Source organism: Balearica regulorum, chromosome 1, assembly GCF_011004875.1.
Source record: "Balearica regulorum gibbericeps isolate bBalReg1 chromosome 1, bBalReg1.pri, whole genome shotgun sequence".
Taxonomy (NCBI): Eukaryota; Metazoa; Chordata; class Aves; order Gruiformes; family Gruidae; genus Balearica; species Balearica regulorum.
In genome coordinates, this window is record NC_046184.1 from 171,954,017 (window position 1) to 171,964,810 (window position 10,794).

The window sequence follows — 10,794 nt, forward strand, 5'->3', positions numbered from 1 at the left end:
TTTTAAAATTTTGTGTTCAGAAACATTAATAGTAAAAGCCACTGAGGACTGACAGAAATATTTCTGTTTTCTGACTTGAATATCTGTTGATAAGAATAAAAGTTTGAAATACTGACAAATCATGCACTGCTCACTGACAGAATTATGAAATGTACTGAAAATATGTATAAGCATTTATTAAGTCGTATTCATAACAAACCCCTGAAGTTCCAAATATAAATTTTTGTGAAATAATTTTATAATTTGTTATTTTAAAAATTAGTAAGTTAAGTATTTCATAACTTTTATTTTTGTAATTTTGATGACCATTTTATGATAATGGAAAAGCTTTTTTCCCCCCAAATTTTAGAACTTCATGTTTTGATAGGAGATGGAAACAGATTGGAGATTGTGAAATGAACCATGAAATGCAGTCTGTTTCAACTACCTCCATAAGTTATGAAGATACTTCCTGTAGGACTAACTAATAAAATTCTCATTAGGTTTGTTTACCCAAATTTCATGTTAAAGAACAAACAGACAAAGAATATGGCAAAGTCCTTAATATTTGCAACTCGGTATTTAGTATCTTGGAAGCATTTGATCTTGGTATACAAGTGTTCATGCTTAAGCTGAGGTATTTCACTTACAACTGTCTTTATAGGAAAAACAATGTGTCACAAATAGGTGAAGTCATTTGATATTTGTTTACATATGTGTGTAATTTACACAAGAAAATTCAATAAATTATTATTTAACTAAAAAGAACAAATTTATACTATAATATTTAATATACCAGTCAAATACACTTTAAAAATTCTATTTATACACATATCTATGCATATATGTGGTTTTTATCTGTGTGTGTACATACATATGCAAATATCCATATATTAGATAAGCCAAAATGTTGGTCACAGTAAAAGAAGCAGAAGAAACTAGAGAAGGTATAGTTGGGAGTAAAAACAGCAGAAATTTCTAACATGTACGATTGGCTGAGACTTCCACTGTGCTTTTGCCTACACAAGAGCTTACAGCTTTCACAGAAATAGCAAAGTTTTCCAACTATTCAAGGTCTGACCATGATTACTCCAGTCTTTCCAATGAGTTGTAAAACCTGGAGTACAATCATGTTTCATGGCACTTTTTTACAAAACAGCAGGATTGACAGCACCGTGGGCTCTTAGCCAAATTCCAATTTAAATAATTACAGTCTGCTTCCTCCGTTCCTCTCTCTTCCCATCAACTGCAGTGTGGCTTAGAAGAGTATACTGCCCTGTTCTACAGGTTTGCACTCTGCACGGAGACATCTGCTATGTCTCATGCTGGAGGTGACTGCGTTTCAATGCCAGAAAATGGAAGCCTTCCAAATCCTTTGTCAGTCTGTAGAGTATTTGGGAGTGTTTCAGAATGAAAAGCAGAATATAAATGTACAATCAGTATCTTAACACTCTTTCAGTATATGTCAACTCAATGTTAAGTGGATCTAAATCACTCCTTTTTTTTTAGTGACTCTGTTAAGGAGTTTTATAAACATAACGTTTTAAAAGGCTTTTAAATTTTTGTGTATCTTTTATTTGTACAGTTAGAAAGATTTATTATGATCTGGAATCATTAAATAGTACTCAAGTACTTCGAACAGGCATTAGGCAAGTCTACAAGGTTGAGTGCTGAAAGCCAGGAGCTGCAGAGCTCAGTGTGCACCCAGCTCAGGCTAGGATAGTTGTACTGCTTCCAGAGCAGACCAGCCTAACTTCTATTCAAATCTCAGGTGGAGTGAGCTAGTATCAGTCTGCTTCCATCCATGTAGGTGGATCCTAAGTGATGCATAACTGTTTACTAAGGCAAGACTAAGTTGTCGAACTATTAGACTATACAATCTAACAAGATCATCATCACTGCTTAATGGCTTTATTAACAAAAAAACCCCAAACCCCACCAAAACAAAAATCAAATGGGTTCTTATTTGCTTATATTCAGAAATTTCAGAATTCCCAATGGAAAACAAAGTACTTTCCAACCAGTGATGTTTATGGCCTAAACGATGGCTTGGAAACAAACTTGGTTTAATTGTATTTGATAAAATCAGCAAAGAACTGGCAACATTGGGTTTAAGGAATTTCATTGCTTAGACGCACTTTTGGAGCATCTGACAGGTAAGGACAGGCTGAAAGAGGGGACTGCTTAGCCTGGAGAAGAAAAGGTTCAGGGAGGATCTCACAGAATCACAGAACGGTAGGAGCTGGAAAGGACCTCTGGAGATCATCCTGTCCAACCCCCTTGCTAGAGCAGGATCACCTAGAGGAGGTTGCACAGCATCACATCCAGATGGGTTTTGAATATCTCCAGAGAAGGAGACTCCACAACCTCTCTGGGCAGCCTGTTCCAGTGCTTGGTCACCCTCAGAGTGAAGAAGTTTTTCTTTGTATTCAGATGGAACTTCCTGTGTTCCAGTTTGTGCCCGTTACCCCTCGTCCTGTCACTGGGCACCACTGAAAAGAGTCTGGCCCCATCCTCTTGACACCCACCCTTCAGGTGTTTATAAGTGTTGATGAGATCCCCTCTCAGTCTTCTCCAGGCTAAACAGACCCAGCTCTCTCAGCCTTTCCTCATACAAGAGATGCTCCAGTCCCCTCATCATCTTTGTAGTCCTCTGTTGGACTCTCTCCAGTAGTTCCCTGTCTTTCTTAAACACATCTCATTAATGTGTATAAATACCTGATGGGAGTAGTAAAGAAAATAGAGCCAGATACCTCTCAGGGGTGCCCGGTGAACAGACAAGAGGTAGCAGGCACAAACTGAAACACAGGAAATTTCATTTATAATAAAAACATTTTTTTAGTGGAAAATGAACAGCTTGCCCAGAGAGGCTGTGGAGCCTCTATCCTTGGAGAAAGCTAAAACCTGATGGGGCACAACCTTGAGCACCCTGATATAGGTGATCCTGCTTGGAGAGGGGGTTGGAGTAGATGATCTCCAAAGGTTTCTGCCAACTTCAACAATTCTGTGATTCAAATGTAATCTATTCTGTCATGTGTTGTAATTCCTTTCTGAACCTAGAAAAGCTGCCACTGTCAGAGAACAGGCATATAATCAGACGGACATTAGAAAAAAGTGGAGATCCCATTTTTTGCCCCTACTTATTCCCATTTCAGTGTTAGTCAAGTCTCTTTTTTTTTAGTCACCTTTCTTTGACTAAAAGGATACTTGGAGATTATAGATGAGGAATTGGTGTTTTGATATGTAGCATTAAGTAAGAATAGAAGTACTTATGAAAACAAAAGTCAGTGGACATTTTGGAAAATTTGTCTTACCACCCACCAAACCTGACCTCATTGTTGTGGGATAGCTGGACATCAGTGGAAGTTTGCCAGGCAAAGATGTGTTGGTGAGTAAAAGAACTGACAGTACTTTCTTAGAAAAGATCCTTCAGGGCTGTAATTTTTTTAAGGGTACCATGGAAGAACTATGCTGTACTTAACATGTTGATTTTATGAGAGATGAACAAGCTGAATTCCACTGAGGGATTACTTTATTTTATTGTTGGCAAATGCATGTCAGGTATAGTGTTAATCTGAGGTAGGTATGTATACTTTTTAGTTTAAAATAAATATTCAAAGTCTACATACCTTCTTTCTGTAGACTCTAGCATATCTGGGGTTTATCTACCCTTTTATATCCTTGAACAGGGATTAAGTTATGATTGTGTGGTGGGTTGACCCTGGCTGAGGGCCAGGTGCCCACCAGAGCCGCTCTATCACTCCCCTCTTTCATTAGACAGGGGAGAAAAGGTACAATAAAAGAAAACTTACGGGTCAAGATAAGGACAGGGAGAGATCATTCTCTAATTATCATCACGAGCAAAACAGACCGAACTTAGAGAGGGAATTCATCTTATTTATTACTAAGCAAAACAGAGTAGAGGAATGAGAAATAAAATCAGATCTTAAAACACCTCCCCCCACCCCTCTCATCTTCCCAGGCTCAACTTCACTCCCGGCTTCAACCTCCGTCCCCCCCCAGCAGCACAGGGGGATGGGGAATGGGGGTTACGGTCAGTTCATCACACGGTGCTTCTGCTGCTTCTTCATCCTCAGGGGGAGGACTCATCATTCCCCCGCTCCAGCGTGGGGTCCCTCTCACGGGAGACAGTCCTTCACGGCCTTCTCCAACGTGAGTCTCCTCCACGGGGTGCAGACCTTCAGGAACAGACTGCTCCAGCGTGGGTCCCCCACGGGGTCACAAGTCCTGCCAGCAAACCTCCTCTGGCGTGGGCTCCTCTCTCCACGGATCCACAGGTCCTGCCAGGAGCTTGCTTCAGCCCAGGCTTCCCACAGGCCACAGCCTCCCTCAGGTGTCTCCACCTGCTCCAGCGTGGGGTCCTCCAGGGGCTGCAGGTGGAATCTCTACACCCCCTCATCCTTCCTCCATGGGCTGCAGGGGGACAGCGTGCTTCACCATGGTCTTCACCACGGGCTGCAGGGGGATCTCTGCTCCGGTGCCTGGAGCACCTCCTCCCCCTCCTTCTGCACTGATCTTGGTGTCTGCAGATGTTCTTACATCCTCTCACTCCTCTCTCTGGCTGCAAAAGCTCTCTCTAACTGTTTTTCTCTTTCTTAACTATGTTATCACAGAGGCGCTGATTGGCTTGGCCTTGGCCAGCGGCGGGTCCGTCTTGGAGCCGGCTGGCATTGGCTCTATCAGACACAGGGGAAGCTTCTAGCAGCTTCTCACAGAAGCCACCCCTGTAGCCCCCCCCCCCCCCGCTACCAAAACCTTGCCACGCAAAACCAACACAGATTGTATCTCGCATTAACTCATTGCGTAGCAAATATGAAGGCATGATCTCCCAAGATTTTCTTTTTCTGAATTATTTTTTTCTATCACCTGATTAAATAAGAAAAACCTAGTGCATATTTTGGAGGGTAAGAAGCAAAAGAATATCTTATTTGTAAGGTAACATTAGTGATAATGTATACAGTTTTCTCCATTTCATCCCATTAACAATTGTATGCATTTAGAGTGACCTTGAAGGAGTAATTCTGTTGTTCAGAAACCTTTGATTTTGCTGGGCTTCTTGAAAAGCAGGAAGGAAGTTGTGAAACACACATCATATATATACAGATGTCAAGTACAGCTAATGAAGATAAGCAGATGCATTCCTTAATAGTAATTAAACAAGAAGAGGGAACATGTTGTCCACTTTGATTAAGAATTTTCTCTTCAAGGCTCCCTATCTGACATGTCATGTCAGTTCCTTCACTTCATTTATATCAATAAACTTTTTAAATTATTCCTTAAAATAATTTAGCACCACATTAAAAACAACACCAGACTTCTACGTAATACAGGATTATAGATTTGCAGCTGCAACTGCAATGTAAGTACTTAAGATGGTGACCTATTTTCCTGTAACAGGTACACAATAGACACTGACAAAGTACTACACAATATTTGAAAGATATTAAAATCAAAGTTATCTCACACTGCAACTCTACAAAATATTTATCATACATATGACTTTCCTTTCAATATGTCCCTGAATGATATTTTTGGCTTTGTACAATGGTAAAAATGTTAAATAATCTTTACACATTGATCCATTACCACCCCCTAATCTTTCCTGCTTGTAGCAGTGTACACTACCCTTTACAAAGTTTCACACTGTTGATTGCAGACCACCTTACTGGTGGTCTCATCAGACAGTTGAGGTGTCCCTCATCAGACAGTTTTGAATTCTAATACTATCTTCCAGTGTGTTTCCATATTCTGTTTCATATGCAATTCATTAAATGCACACTATCTATAATCAGTCCAAGTCAATTGTAAAAGTTCTGAACAAAACCGTGTCCGCAAATGATCCTTGTGAAGTCTCACTTGAAATGATCTACCAACTTGACAGAGATAGCTCCTATTTAAGGATGGTTTTAAAACCATATGAGTTTAGAACAACCTTATGGTGATTACTTTTTAGATAAAAAAGTAATTCAGGGTGTTCACGAAGACATCATATGAGACAAGGTCAAAAGTCTTGGAAAAGTTGAAATCTAACCTCTAAGGTAGTCAGTCCTTATTTCTGTCTCATGTAAATCAAATACATCATTGCCCCAACCACCATTGCATATACAAGGTGTCTTGCACAGGCCCTTCTTTCCATTCCTGTTCATGCTGTTTCCAAGTGATACTATGGTGCCTTCTGCTGAAACTACCTTCCCACTCTGAGTTTGGACAACATGGATAGTGAGACCTGTGTTGGTTTTGCGTGGCAAGGTTTTGGTAGCGGGGGGGGGGGGGGGGGGGGGGGGCTACAGGGGTGGCTTCTGTGAGAAGCTGCTAGAAGCTTCCCCTGTGTCTGACAGAGCCAATGCCAGCCGGCTCCAAGATGGACCCGCCGCTGGCCAAGGCCAAGCCAATCAGCGCCTCTGTGATAACATAGTTAAGAAAGAGAAAAAAACAGTTAGAGAGCGCTTTTGCAGCCAGAGAGAGGAGTGAGAAGATGTAAGAACATCTGCAGACACCAAGGTCAGTGCAGAAGAAGGGGGAGGAGGTGCTCCAGGCACCAGAGCAGAGATTCCCCTGCAGCCCGTGGTGAAGACCATAGTGAAGCAGGCCGTCCCCCTGCTGCCCATGGAGGGAGGATGAGGGGGTGTAGCGATTCCACCTGCAGCCCGTGTAGGACCCCACGCCGGAGCAGGTAGAGGCACCTGAAGGAGGCTGTGGCCCGTGGGAAACCCACGCTGGAGCAAGCTTCTGGCAGGACCTGTGGACCCGTGGAGAGAGGAGCCCACGCCAGAGCAGGTTTGCTGGCAGGACTTGTGACCCCATGGGGGACCCACGCTGGAGCAGTCTGCTCCTGAAGGTCTGCACCCCGTGGAAGAGACCCACGCTGGAGCAGTTCGTGCAGGACTGTAGCCCGTGGGAGAGACTTACGTTGGAGAAGTTTGTGAAGGACTGTCTCCCGTGAGAGGGACTCCATGCTAGAGCAGGGGAACGATGAGAGGAGTCCTTCCCCTGAGGATGAAGAAGTGGCAGGAACAACGTGGGATGAACTGACCGAAGCCCCCATTCCCTGTCCCCCTGTGCCGCTGAGGGGGGTGGAGGTTGAAGCCGGGAGTGAAGTTGAGCCTGGGAAGATGGGAGGGGTGGGGGGACGTGTTTTAAGATCTGATTTTATTTCTCATTCCTCTATTCTGTTTTCTTTGGTAATAAATTAGATTAATTTTCTCTCTAACTTCAGTCTGTTTTGCCCACGACAATAATCAGTGAGTGATCTCTCCCTGTCCTTATCTTGACCCATAAGCTTTTCATTGTATTTTTTCTCCCCGGTCTAATGAAGGAGGGGAATGATAGAGCAGCTCTGGTGGGCACCTGGCCCCCAGCCAGGGTCAACCCACCACAGATCCAATAGGGGAGGAATGGAAACTTAATCCTATGGCTGCAGTAGCCTCTTTTAAAGAGCTGCCCTCTGCAATCTCCCTTTATCTGAAGGAGAAGAAAAGCAGAATTGGTGTCCTTGACATGGCTACTGCTTTGAGCAGAGCTGACTGGAGGTTCTGGGCCTGAGGAAGTAGCTTCTTGTTTGTGTGCGAGGGACAGAATCTGCAGTGCTGAACTGAGTAACATTCAAAGGAGTTGTGTTCAGGGAGGGGAAGGGGCCACATAACAAGGTTTTAGTATAAAAACCTTGGAAATCTATTCTCAGGCCAGCCACGTGGGCAGCTCGTTCCGTTGCTGAAACTACAACAGAAAGATTTTATTGAACAAAAAAAGACAGAACTGTTTCTGATGCAGCATGTTGCTATGTTGATTATATCCTGCAGCTCATGGTCCACAGGCTTTAAAAGTCACAGCAGCCCTTGCAGACATGGCACATGGCCCTTAATATAGCACAGGAACCACTTTGGGGTGTCACAGGATTTCTCAGTGGCATTCAACTGCCACATGTTTGTTAGGTATGCATGCGGCACTATGCAATGGTGCGGACACACTAACATCCCTATCAGACATTGGGGGACACTTCAAGTGGAAATGGATTTAGTTTCTTCCAAAACTAATCTACTTTGAAACCACTGAAATTGCTTTAAGAACCAAACTAAATCCCATCAAGTGAAGAAAATCAAGGGGTTTATTTCAAAACCCACACTACTGCTCTGAACCAAACTGCTGCAGACTGTGACAGAAGCACTTACTTTAGGAAGACTGATTCATAAGGCACCTAAAATTTACATACAGATGACTCCCTTGGCCCATCTTGATTTAATCTACATATGCTTTCACTGGTTTTATACCCATCCTCAGCCTTCTCTTCTATTTTTTGTGTAATTCCTTTTTATTTTTCAGATTATTAAAGTGTTTCTACACTTGCATTTAGCATGAGAGCTGTAATTCTAATTCTGACTTTTCATTGCATATTTATGTATTGTGGTTGTTTATTTGGGGAAAGCTTTTTAGAACGATGTTGTAAAGTTACAAGTGACTATAATATCTAGGAAACCCTGTTTAAGGCAGAATATATAATATATGTCCCTAGCCCACACAGGTTTCACAGAATCCGAGAATATGTCTGGAAAATTCCAGGAATGAGATCCAGTAATGCAAATAATTACTTGCATGTTGCAAATATTTATTTGGAGTAAATAAAGAGTGAGAGAGGTTCTGATGCAATGACTCGCCTACTGACAGAGATGCTAAACAGCTACAAACAACTGTGAAAAGGTTTCCATTAGATTTTTTCTTATTTCACAGTTTTTTACAGAGGAGTTATCCATTTTCTTGTCATCTATTTCCTCTTCTCAGTATAAATAATGTCACAATAAACCCTCTGTTCAATGTTTCTCATTAAATGATACAAGTAGGAACATCACACACATCAGAGCCAAAACACAGCTAAGAAAACCAAGAATAGTGTGTCATAGTGTGGCTAATGTGTCAAGGGAACAAGACATCCTGTAATGTCTCATCTACCTCGGGTGTCCAGATATGTAAAACAGTTTAAAATACCACAATGCAACTTACAGTAACAACTTTACCTTCACTAAAGAGAGAACCACTTTAATGAAACCATTCTTTTAATATGTGAAAATGTACTTGCCTAGGGTGTACATTGAACTGTACATACATCAAACAGCTGCACAACCCTGGTTTCTGCAGAGCCAGCTCCACAAAGGGAAGCGGCATAGTCATGTTACCACAGATGATTGACTGGCCCTTGTGCATGACATGGTTAATTAGCCCGAGCTCATCACCAGAACAACACTGCAGTACTGCTTGTCACATCCAAGGTAGCATCATTCCTATGTTGTGCCATTTAGATACAGACACCAGCTCTCAGAGCACAGTGAAGAATGGACATATCTGTACAGTCATAAAGGGCAGAAGGGCTCAAATATCCTTATCCAGTCTGATATCATCAAGGACAGAGTTTCACAGGGTTATTTCTGCTTCAGGATAAGTAGTCCCCTTGAAAATGAAAATTTGTCGTTAGAGAAATGTCTGATCTAGATTTAAAACTGACAGTGATGCCACATTTGTTCACTGAGTGAATTTAGCCACTGATTTCATGGATTGTTAAGAAAAAGAAAGTGCTTTATTTTTTGTTTGAGTTTTTAGCTTCACCTTTTTAACAAGAGGAGCTTGTCAGATGTCTGACTGCTGGACTGAACAGCCCTTTGCTATTTGCCCTGCTTTTGTGTACCATGACCAGTTATCCTTGAGTCATCACGTTGATAAACTAAGTAGATTGAACTCCTGGAGACTTTCCAGGTCTTTACTATTCCCATGGCTTTTCTTTGACCCTTCTCCAACTTATTCATATCCATCATGAATTCTGAGCACTAGAACTGGACACATTATTCCAGTAGCAATTGCTTCTCTGCCAAATGCAGCAATGACTTAACCTTCCACTCCTGTCCAGTGGATATATCTAAGGATAGCATTTGCCTTTTTTTCTCCCTGTGATCTCAATAAAGGGTTATAACATGCCTTCTTCATAATCCTTACTTCACAAGAAAGTCCTCTCTCCCATTTTTATGGCTTACATTTTTGTTCCTAGATATTAGATCCTCTAGTTAGCTGTACAGAAATGTAATTTTTTTTTGTTTATTCTTGCTTACCCAGTGTCTCTGGAGACTTTCTCACTGATCGATCTCTTAATTTTTCACTCCAATTATAGAATCAGAAAGTGGTTTGAGTTGGAAGAGATCTTAAAGATCATCTAGTTCCAACCCCCCTGCCATGGGCAGGCACACCCTCCACTAGACCATGTTGCCCAAAGCCCCATCCAGCCTGATCTCTAACACTTCCAGGGAGGGGGCATCCACAGCTTCTCTGGGCAACCTGTTCCAGTGCCTCACCACCCTCACAGGGAAGAATTTCTTCTTTGTATCTAATCTAACTCTACTCTCTTTCAACTTAAGGCCATTACCCCTTGTCCTATCACTACATGGCCTTGTAAACATTGCCAGATCTCTTGTAGGCCCCAGTTTAGGTACTGGAAAGCTGCAATTAGATCTCCCCGGAGCCTTCTCTTCTCCAGGCTGAACAACCCCAACTCTCTCAGCCTGTCCTCATAGGAGAGGTGCTCCAGCCCTCCGATCAGCTTCATGGCCCTTCTCTAGACTCCCTCCAACAGCTCCATGTCCTTCTTATGTTGGGGACCTCAGAGCTGGACACAGTACTCCAGGTGGGGTCTCACAACAGCAGAATAGAGGGGCAGAATCACCTCCGTCGACCTGCTGGTCACACTTCTTTTGATGCAGCCCAGGATATGGTTGGCTTTCTGGGCTGCAAGCCTGCATTGCCGACTCATGTTGCACT